At 37.4% G+C, this 10,260-nt stretch overlaps 1 pseudogene; it reads right to left on the reverse strand.

Moving 5' to 3' along the window:
- Positions 1 to 6,531: 6,531 nt before the first annotated feature.
- On the reverse strand, positions 6,532 to 6,650 carry LOC148522240 (5S ribosomal RNA; annotated as a pseudogene).
- Between the last annotated feature and the right edge of the window lie 3,610 nt (positions 6,651 to 10,260).

The raw sequence follows: 10,260 nt of genomic DNA on the forward strand, positions 1-10,260 counted from the left end.
ATACAACAACCGGAAGCGTCAAAAATACTCTGCTAGATTATACTGATCATTTTGATGTGTGACATTTGTACATTTGTGTGCGACTGAATCTGAATCTGTATACAAGGTGCTATGATGCAGCTGCCGCAGCTTATTCTCCTGCCACGTTCCGCAGGGCTTCAGCTGCAACTTTGTACTCATTTAAAACTAATTCCTCACAGTTAAAGTGCACAGACCTATTCAGTTAAAGACCAGTGATAAACCCGCAAGCAACTCTGAGGTAGCAGATGTGTGAGAGTAGAATAAGTGGTAACCAGCTGCTAATTGAATCTGCCCCAAAATGTTTTTTTATTTGCAGACTTGTAGATGCTCTGGATTCTGTGTGTGTAGAATGTTGGAGGGTAGTATTGTGTAATCTGCATTTATTTTCATTTGTCACTGCAACAATGTGACCACATAGGAATATGCTGTATATTAGCTATGGTATTCCATTTATCCACATCATAATGGAATATCTATTATACTTTTTACCTAATTTAATATCAAATACCTTTTTTTTACTTTACAATGTTTCCACTAGGTGTCAGTCTTTCTTACATCTAACATTAGGGGAAGATTTGCAGTAATGGTTACATGCCCCTACATCTGTTTGCTAAGAATGATTTATACAATATGCTACCTAAAATGTTCTACTCTGACTTTCTTAAATGCTTGGAAAAGTAGTAAATTAACCTTTCAGAAATAACTGAGCAGTAACACAAGTTAGACACACTCATTCTCAGGCACTGATATGAAATGTAACTAACATGTATGATCCTGGAACTTTTTATAGTCTAATACTGTGGTTCCCAAGCTGTGCGTCGCGGCACCCTGGGATGCCTCGGGACACATGCAGGGTGCCTCAGGTTGGTGGTCCAGCACTAAATCAAATTCTTTATGGTCAATATAATGTAAATATGTGGACAAACAGAAACACAAACCTGTCCACCACCACATAACTAAACCTAAGGATGACAGGTCAGCACAATTTACTTCACTTTACTACATAACTACATTTTTTTCTGAATTTTCTCAATAACAAATTTTGGCTTAGGGGTGCAGTGAAAACAATGCTGATACTCAAGGGCGCTGTGATTCAAAAAAGTTTGGGAACCACTGGTCTAATAACACGATGACCCTGTAATCTGCATTTGTAAGTAGCAAAGAAAGAGGTTTTTCTTTTCTTTCTTTCTAATTTAAAAGTAAAACACTAAAAATGTTTTAACACACAATTCAAAACCAATATTAGTCAATATATATAATACAATATTGGTACAAATAAGAATAGCACTTTGCAGATTATTTGACGTCTAACCTTTACCATCAAAAGTATGGACTAACTTGTTCTTGATGTCAAAATAAAAAAGATTAGAAGAAAAAACAAGATTTGCCTAAATTGCCACTTCCATCACTATAGCTGCACAGCATTGGGAATATGGATGCACCTACCCTGCACTCCCAAGCCCCTATATACAAAGACCTGCTCTCCCACCCCCTTTCTGCTCTCCTGCAGATATTCAGGTGCATGAGCTGGGGGATGTGCTAGTAAATATTGCAGCAGCGACCTGTAATGATGCATTGTGGTTGAGAAATGGTATAAGGGGCTACGTGCACTGTTTATCATTGCACTGTATTATCTGCCCAAATATAATAGGTAAATCTATCAACTAGTGATCAACCAGTGATCGTGCTACAAGTCAGAGCCCGATACAAATGAGCCATAGCCTTTTTATTCCGATGTTTCGTGAGTTACCACGTCATCAGGGACAAGTGTTATAGGGACTATTATTAGAATAATAGAGGCAATACTAATCATTATAAAGATAACAGTCAGGGCCAGCTCTAGGGGTGTTCGACCAGTGCGGTCGCACAAGGGCGCCATCCCTAGAGGGCGGCACCCTTCCCCAACATCCCGATTTCAGCGGGACAGTACTGTCCCACTGCTCCATCCGCGGGTCGAAGTGGCCCGCGGGTGGTCTAATTGGGTGGTTTGGGAACCCCACAACCGCAGCTGTGCGGCGGTGCCGGACCCCCGGAGTGTGAATGGATGCCGTGCGCATGCGCGGCATCCATTCACTGATGGAAGAGGGCTGGGGGAAGCCCAGCCAGTGATGGATTGCTGGGCTTTACCCCCAGCCTGATGTTATTTGGAGGCATGGCATGCGGGCACACCTCCAAATAACGTCACATAGGGTGTGTGGCCTATGGTAATTAGGCCACACCCCCAAATTCCTTGCCCTTCTCAGCAACATTAAGTTGGCCTAGGGAGTGTCACCCCTCCATACTCAAGTGACAGCATTCTTTGGACAAAGTGCCATAAAACCTAATTAGTATCTGAAGAAGCCAGTGAGCTAGCAGAAGGGGGCTGTGTAACAACTCCAAGCAAGCAGAAAACACCTTTATGAACTCTGAAAACATGGTACAATCCTTGGGAGCCAATCTGACATTGGGAATTGCTCCATCTACTTGCATCTTACCGCAAACAGAATCATGTAAGTGAGACTTAATTTTGATCCCTTCTTATTTACAAGAAAATAATTTGCCTAAGACTATCTTTGTATGTCATTCTTATTAATTGTTTTTGAATATACTTTAAGCATTGTATTTTTCTCGTATTAAACTTCATTTAATAAGATTGGTGTCTGTGATTCTTATTGGATCCATTTTGCATGTGGATTTGGCTAATCCATGCTACATACCTGTACTACTGGTTATTATTTGGGTAATGATAACTGGGACTTAATTGTAGTTGTAGGGATGACTAAAGGCTTCCTAATTGGAGTGAGTCGCTTGAAAACTTCCTTAAGTGGTGGCAGATAACTTAATAGTGAGTGGGAGAAATACTGGGAAATGTAATCATTTCTGATTACAGACCAGGTGGCTGTTTTTTCATTAACTCTGTGTCAGTCTCAGTCACGCAGACTCAAGTAAGTGGTGACCTTGACAAATTTATGGACAGCAGTTAGACATTGCAGTATCTTGGAACCAAGTTCGTGACACACATGCTCCTGTTCCCCTAGATATTCACCTTAATTTAACATTTAGATAACATAAAGAAACAGGTTTACTGTATTGGAGGTTAGTAAAAAAAACTTAATATCTTCTTGGCTATGCAGAATGTGAAAGTACCAAACTAATGATTGTGAGAAACCTTTCATAAAGCTGTCAGTAAAAGCAGCCATACACTTTGCATTTATTGGTCTGATCAGCCAATTATCAGCTGATTGTTGTTCAGAGTATGGTTGCAAACCGAGCACCAGTTATCATTCTTTAAGGTGTCACGATCGCCATGGAGATTTCCCATTTGGAGGGAGTGAAAGCTGAGGTCCCGGGGTGAGGGAGGAATCAGAGGTGTGGGGCCTGTATATATGATCTCCTCATCCACAGGTGTCAGACGTTGATGAGACCAGTCCAAAGGTGCGGAGTCTAACCAGCTGGGAAGTGTTCTCCAGTGACCCCACCAATCGGGATATGGGTTAAAACTGCACCCAACTGGCAGGTCACGGCCCTTTAGACTGGTGTATGATACCGTGGGAATAGAGACATATATAAATGGCCCAGGAGATATACTTCTAAAAGAAGCACCTGTACCAGAGATGGATACTTGTACTAGAATGCTGGTAGCACTAGTTGTCCCATGATGACAAGGAGAGCACTTGAGAGTTGTACACTGGAGAGCAACCTTGACGCAATACTGGATCACAATAGATGCAACAACTTGTGCACCAGAAGGGGGTCCTTGATGCAATGCTGTGTCGAGAAAGGCACAGATAACTGGTACACCAGAAGGGGTCCTTGACGCAAACCTGCATCGGAATCCGGTGTTTGTAGCGCACACAGACAAGATTGTAATGCACTATAGTATGGGGAGTTGGTATAGCTGGCACACAGGCTAGATATTCTGGATGCACTGTTGCACAGGGAGTTGGTATAGCTGGCACACAGGCTAGATGTTCTGGACGCAGTGTAGCTCAAAGGTCTGACACTGGTATCACAAGGAATCACAGAGGAACCTGGAACGAGGTAACAGCAAGAATACACTCAGTAGCGACAATGTTGCACAGGCAACTTCCTGCTGTCCGGAGGTCGGCTTCATACCCTGCAGTAGCAGATCATTGGCGGACAGCGTCAGCTGACCACCGCCATGCTACCATTGGATACAGGGTGGTCAGGTGATGCAAACTGTCATGACTGCGTCCATAATGGAGACCGCACTAACCAAGGCACAGCACAACTCACGGCTGTCTATATGGCTCTAAGAATAATACTCAGCTCATCACCCTCCCCCGCACCTGGCGTCTGACCACTCGGGTGATCAAGGAAAGCCGGCGCTGGGGTGAGTAATGGCCAATCCTAGGCTGCAACCTAACATAAGGCATGAGAGATCTTCCAGCATGACAAAGTTTTGAGTACGCACTAGTAATACAATTGAAATGAATGGAAAATTGCTATTACATAATTGATACCAACATCATGGTCCAACACAATAAAACATTTTTATGGATGACTCTAAGTTGGTGGTGCACCCTAAAGGTTTGTGCTAAACACATATAAAAGTACTTTCTGCAAGAAGCAGAGGAAAAGGACAAATATGCCTTTGCAAGGGCACTCTTATGACAGATAATTGTTTATATATGGATGATGATGATGGAATGATTAGTGTGAATAAAACTTAACGTTTAATATACACCTTTAAAAGGAAGTTCTCCCCAGAGAGTGATGTGTAGATATAATATAGAAATCTACTAAGGACAGAAAAGAACAATATAAACGTCATTTGAAGTGTAAATGAGTATTATTTATTATTGATAAAATTCAATGAGTAATCAGCTCCTGTTAAGGGTAATGAATATTCTAATTAACTCTAATTCAATCTAAAGGGAGGCACATATAATTACTTCATACAGTACATATCTGGCGAACTATAGTAGTTTTTAATTAGATCTCTGTTGTGATCGACATATACATAAATGATAGTCGGTCAGAAACAATTGTATATTGTAAGAAACCACACTATGATAACTAAGAAAAATGATTTATTAGGATAATCCAGCAGCTTTGAAATCTGTGTCCCCTGTAGATGAGTGAGGGATATATATTGTAATTAAATATCAGGACACATACATAGACATTGCTGATAGTGATAAAGTCTGTGTCCCCATATAACTAAGAGGATTGTGTTTGGGAGGACTTTTATCCCAAGTATGTTAACTCATATTGGTTTTAGAAGATATGCTAGGTAAAGAATAGTACACCTTGGAGTAGTGATAAATGCATATATTAAATTGCCATATAATATCAGCAGTTTGCACTGTGAAAATATGTATGAAAAATAAAAATAAAAACAAAAGAAAAAAATCCAAACAATAATGGTAAGTACACAATGACAGTGTTACATGTACTGAATAATGACACTGTCTTCAGTGCAATAAAGAAAAATAATAACAGAAAAATTATACTTGTACTGAATATCAACCTAAACCATGGACAAATACAACATATTTGTGTACATATGTAATAAGGATGTGCCCTGAAAAAAACAGGGTTATGTGTCACAACACAAGGGTAAGTCAATGCATAAGGTGAATTACAATATATAAAGAAAAAATAATTGATAATAATTCAAAAAATGTTCATGAACAAAAAGTAGTGACACTCGTCAGTAAAAAGAAAAAAATATTTTTTTGCACATGCATTAAATGAAAACATAGAATTTGACATTTATATAGCATAAATATATATATATATATATATATATATATATATATATGAAAGGGTTTAAGCTGAAGGAAGTTAGTCCTGAAATAAAGTAACGTGGAGTCACTTCTACTTTCCCCTGTCTACATCAAACAGGGGATGAGAGAGTGACTACAGCGTTTATTCCAGGGGAAACAACAGACAGCGCTTCTGCTGTCTGAGAATAGAACTAAGTCTCACCCCTGTTACTCTCAGGCATTGCAGGGGGAGTCACAGACTAGGACTCAGATGAGAGAGCGCAGGAGAGCAATAGAAAGATACCTCACAGGGAAAGTCCGTGGGTCAGAGCTGCTGGTGTGGTTATTCAGAGATCAGCATGCTAAATGAGCATAGACAGAGACAGGACACATGTTTCGCCGGGAGGCTTGTTCACCTGATCACCAGACTTTGCTCTTGCTTCCTGCCTTTTACAGAAAATCTGCCCAATCAAAGGGCTGTGTTGCCGAGTGGCTGTACATCCGACCAATGGCCAGGGCATGTCAAACAGCCCATCATGTTACTGTTAGGAAAGGAAGGGGTGTATCCAAAGAACAAAATTACCATATGTAAACAAACTGAGAGATTATGTGTGTCTGACAGCACACAAACGCTGGATAATGCACTATCATAGTGCAAATGAACAAATAACGATAATCTTATGAAATTCATGCATAAACTGTTCATAAAACATAAGTATCAAATAAAAGTAAGTGAGAAAATATTTTTAAAGAGGATATATTAATTATAGTAAAAATATAAACTTATAAATGAAAATAATACGTACAGCACCTGGTATTCCCAGGTGGTCTCCCAACCAAGTACTAACCAGGCCCAATACTGCATAGCTTCCAAGATCAGACAAGATTGGGCATGTCCAGTGTGGTGTGGCTGTAGGTTATATTAATGATAATATATCAATATAATAAAAGTGTGAAGTGATGTGAGTGACTATAATGTAAATATATAAAAGGATGAAGTGATGGACAGATAAATATTAAAGAAGTTAATAAATTTAACATAATATACAGTGTAAAAGATAAACGATGAAAAAATAATAATGTGAGTGCTGGGGTAGTTGGAGAATAAATCATATAGAAAAGTGATATAGGAGTACAGAAGAAGCTCTAAAAAATAAATAGCGCTAATGAAATGGTGTAATTGTAAAAAAAAGGGGGGTGCTTGGTTATGATGGGTGTATTAACCCAAATTATTAATGAATATGTGTAAAAGACAAAAGATATATTGGAAAAATAGAAGTGATTAATTGTATATTATCTGTAGAATCGGTTGGTAAGAATAGGAGTAGATAACATTGCTATAATAAATAAATTAATATTAAAATGTAAACTTCAATGAAAGAAAGTGAAAAAAAAATTATAATATATAAAGGAATAAAAAATATGATGATGAAGACTTATTGAAATATATATCATTAGATATAAACTCTTTTATATATAAAGAAATTATACTAGTATGGACAGTGGGAAAATGTTTGTAGAGATATAACAAGTTAGAAATATTGAGAAAGTAGAGTGATTAGTCAGTCAGGAACACACTATAGTTTATATTTGCATTGAGACCACCAGGTATCAATGTTCCTAAACGAAAGATCCATTCGCTTTCTTTTTTCTGGAGGGCTTTATTCAAATCTCCTCCTCTAAGACCTAGTTTGACTTTTTCTAAACAGAAAACCTTTAGATCTTGTGTCCTTCCAGAGTGTACATGATGAAAGTGCTTCGCCACTGTAGTAAGTTGTTTCATTTTTCTAGTGTCTGCATCAGTGTTCCGCACATTTCCTATATGTTCCAGGATTCTGATTTTATTCATTCTTGATGTCATACCGACATATTTCATATCACATGTACAGGTGATACAGTAAATTACATTCATTGTTCTACAATTGTAGAAATCTCTAATTTTTATTATTTGCCCAAATTTATCTTTTATCATGTTGATATTTTGTATGTGTGGGCATACTTTACAGCCTCCATAGGAATAACTACCTATTTTGGAAGGGTTTTTTTTTTAGGGTTCAGAGTAAAATGACTTCTCACTAGTCAATCTTTAAGATTTGGTGCCCTCCTCCAACTCATGTTAACTCTAGTATCCAAACTTTTGGCTAAATCGGCATCTGATAGTAAAATATGCCAGTGCTTTTGTAGTGTGTTTTGGGCCTCTTTCCAACTATTACAGAAATCCCCTATAAACCTGATGATGTTGGTATTTTCTCTTTGAGATTTATCACTGAAGATGAGGGATTCTCTTTTGGTTTTTGATACTTTATTTTTAGCTCTCTTTATCAATCTTTTACTGTATCCCCTTTCTTGCAATCTTGTGGTGAGGTCTTTGCTCTGGGTCTCAAATGCATTTTCATTTGAGCAGTTCCGTCGCAGTCTCAAAAATTCTCCTTAAGGGATGTTTTTGATAGTGGGGGGGAAGTGAGAACTATCATTGTGGAGTACACTACTGGTAGAGGTCTCTTTCCTATAGATTTCTGTATTGATTTTATTATTTTCTCCTCTAAAGATTCTAAGGTCCAAGAATGCAATACTGGTATTACTGCTTTCACATGTGAGTTTTAGATTGATATCATTGTCATTAAGATTGACAATTAAATTGTCCAGTTCAATCTTTGATCCATCCCAGATCATCAGGATGTCATCGATGTAATGCATCCAAATAATAATATGTTTAGTATGAGACTCATTGTAATCTTGGAACACATGTTCCCTCTCCCACCAGCCTAAAAAAAGGTAGGCGTATGTCAGTGCACAAGCTGCCCCCATCACTGTACCTCTAGTTTGGATATAAAAACAATTATTAAAGGTGAAATAATTATGATGTAGGACAAAATCCATGAGTTCTACAAGGAACTCCTGGAAGTCTCCCAATCCTTCCATTGTAAGAAAGTATTTGACTGCTTGAATCCCTAAATCATGAATAATGGAGGTATAAAGGGATTCCACATCAAGACTAACAAGAAGATGATTGTCATCAAGAATGATGTTGTGTATTTTTCACAGGACATCAGTGGTGTCCTTAGTGTAAGATGGAAGACTAAGGACATGTTGTCTCAGATGGATATCTGAAAAGCAACTGGCTCTCTCTAAGAGTCCTCCATTTCCTGACATTATTGGTCTTCCTGGTGGGTCCACCAGGTTTTTATGGACCTTTGGTAGAAGGTAAAATGTCAGGGTTCTTGGGTGTGATACCCATAGGTAATCGTACTCCATTCTAGTTATAGTGTCTATATAGAAAGCTTTATCTATGATTCTGGAATACCGAGTTTTAAAATTCTCAGTAGGATCGAACAAAGTTGTTTGATTACATGACGCATCCTGTAGCTGTTTGTTAGCTTCCTTTAGTAGAAGTGACTCCACGTTACTTTATTCCAGGTCTTACTTCCTTCAACTTAAACCCTTTCATATATATCTATTTATGCTATATAAATGTCAAATTCTATGTTTTCATTTAGTACATGTGCAAAAATTTTTTATTTTTTTTATTTTTACTGACGAGAGTGTCACTACTCAGTATATATACTATTGCTTCTCTTTGTTCATGAACATTTTTTCAATTATTATCAATGATTTTTTTCTTTATATATTGTAATTCACCTTATGCATTGACTTACCCTTGTGTTGTGACACATAACCCTGTTTTTTTCAGGGCACATCCTTATTACATATGTACACAAATATGTTGTATTTGTCCATGGTTTAGGTTGATATTCAGTACAAGTATAATTTTTCTGTTATTATTTTTCTTTATTGCACTGAAGTACAAGTATAATTTTTCTGTTATTATTTTTCTTTATTGCACTGAAGACAGTGTCATTATTCAGTACATGTAACACTGTCATTGTGTACTTACCATTATTGTTTGGATTTTTTTCTTTTTTTTTCTTTTTCATACATATTTTCTGTTTTGTGATATCACTTTGTTTCTCACAGTGCAAACTGCTGATATTATATGGCAATTTAATATATGCATTTATCACTACTCCAAGGTGTACTATTCTTTACATAGCATATCTGATAAAACCAATATGAGTTAACATACTTGGGATAAAAGTCCTCCCAAACACAATCCTCAGTTATATGGGGACACAGACTTTATCACTATCAGCAATGTCTATGTATGTGTACTGATATTTAATTACAATATATATCCCTCACTCATCTACAGGGGACACAGATTTCAAAACTGCTGGATTGTCCTAATAAATCATCTTTCTTAGTTATCATAGTGTGGTTTCTTACAATATACAATTGTTTCTGACCGACTATCATTTATGTATATGTCGATCACAACAGAGATCTAATTAAAAACTACTATAGTTCGCCAGATATGTACTGTATGAAGTAATCATATGTGCCTCCCTGTAGATTGAATTAGGGTTAATTTGAATATTCATTACACTTAACAGGAGCTGATTACTCATTGAATTTTATCAATAATAAATAATAATACTCATTTACACTTCAAAGGACTTTTTTATTGCTC

Source organism: Taudactylus pleione, unplaced genomic scaffold, assembly GCF_031769625.1.
Source record: "Taudactylus pleione unplaced genomic scaffold, aTauple2 ptg000149l, whole genome shotgun sequence".
NCBI classification, from domain to species: domain Eukaryota; kingdom Metazoa; phylum Chordata; class Amphibia; order Anura; family Myobatrachidae; genus Taudactylus; species Taudactylus pleione.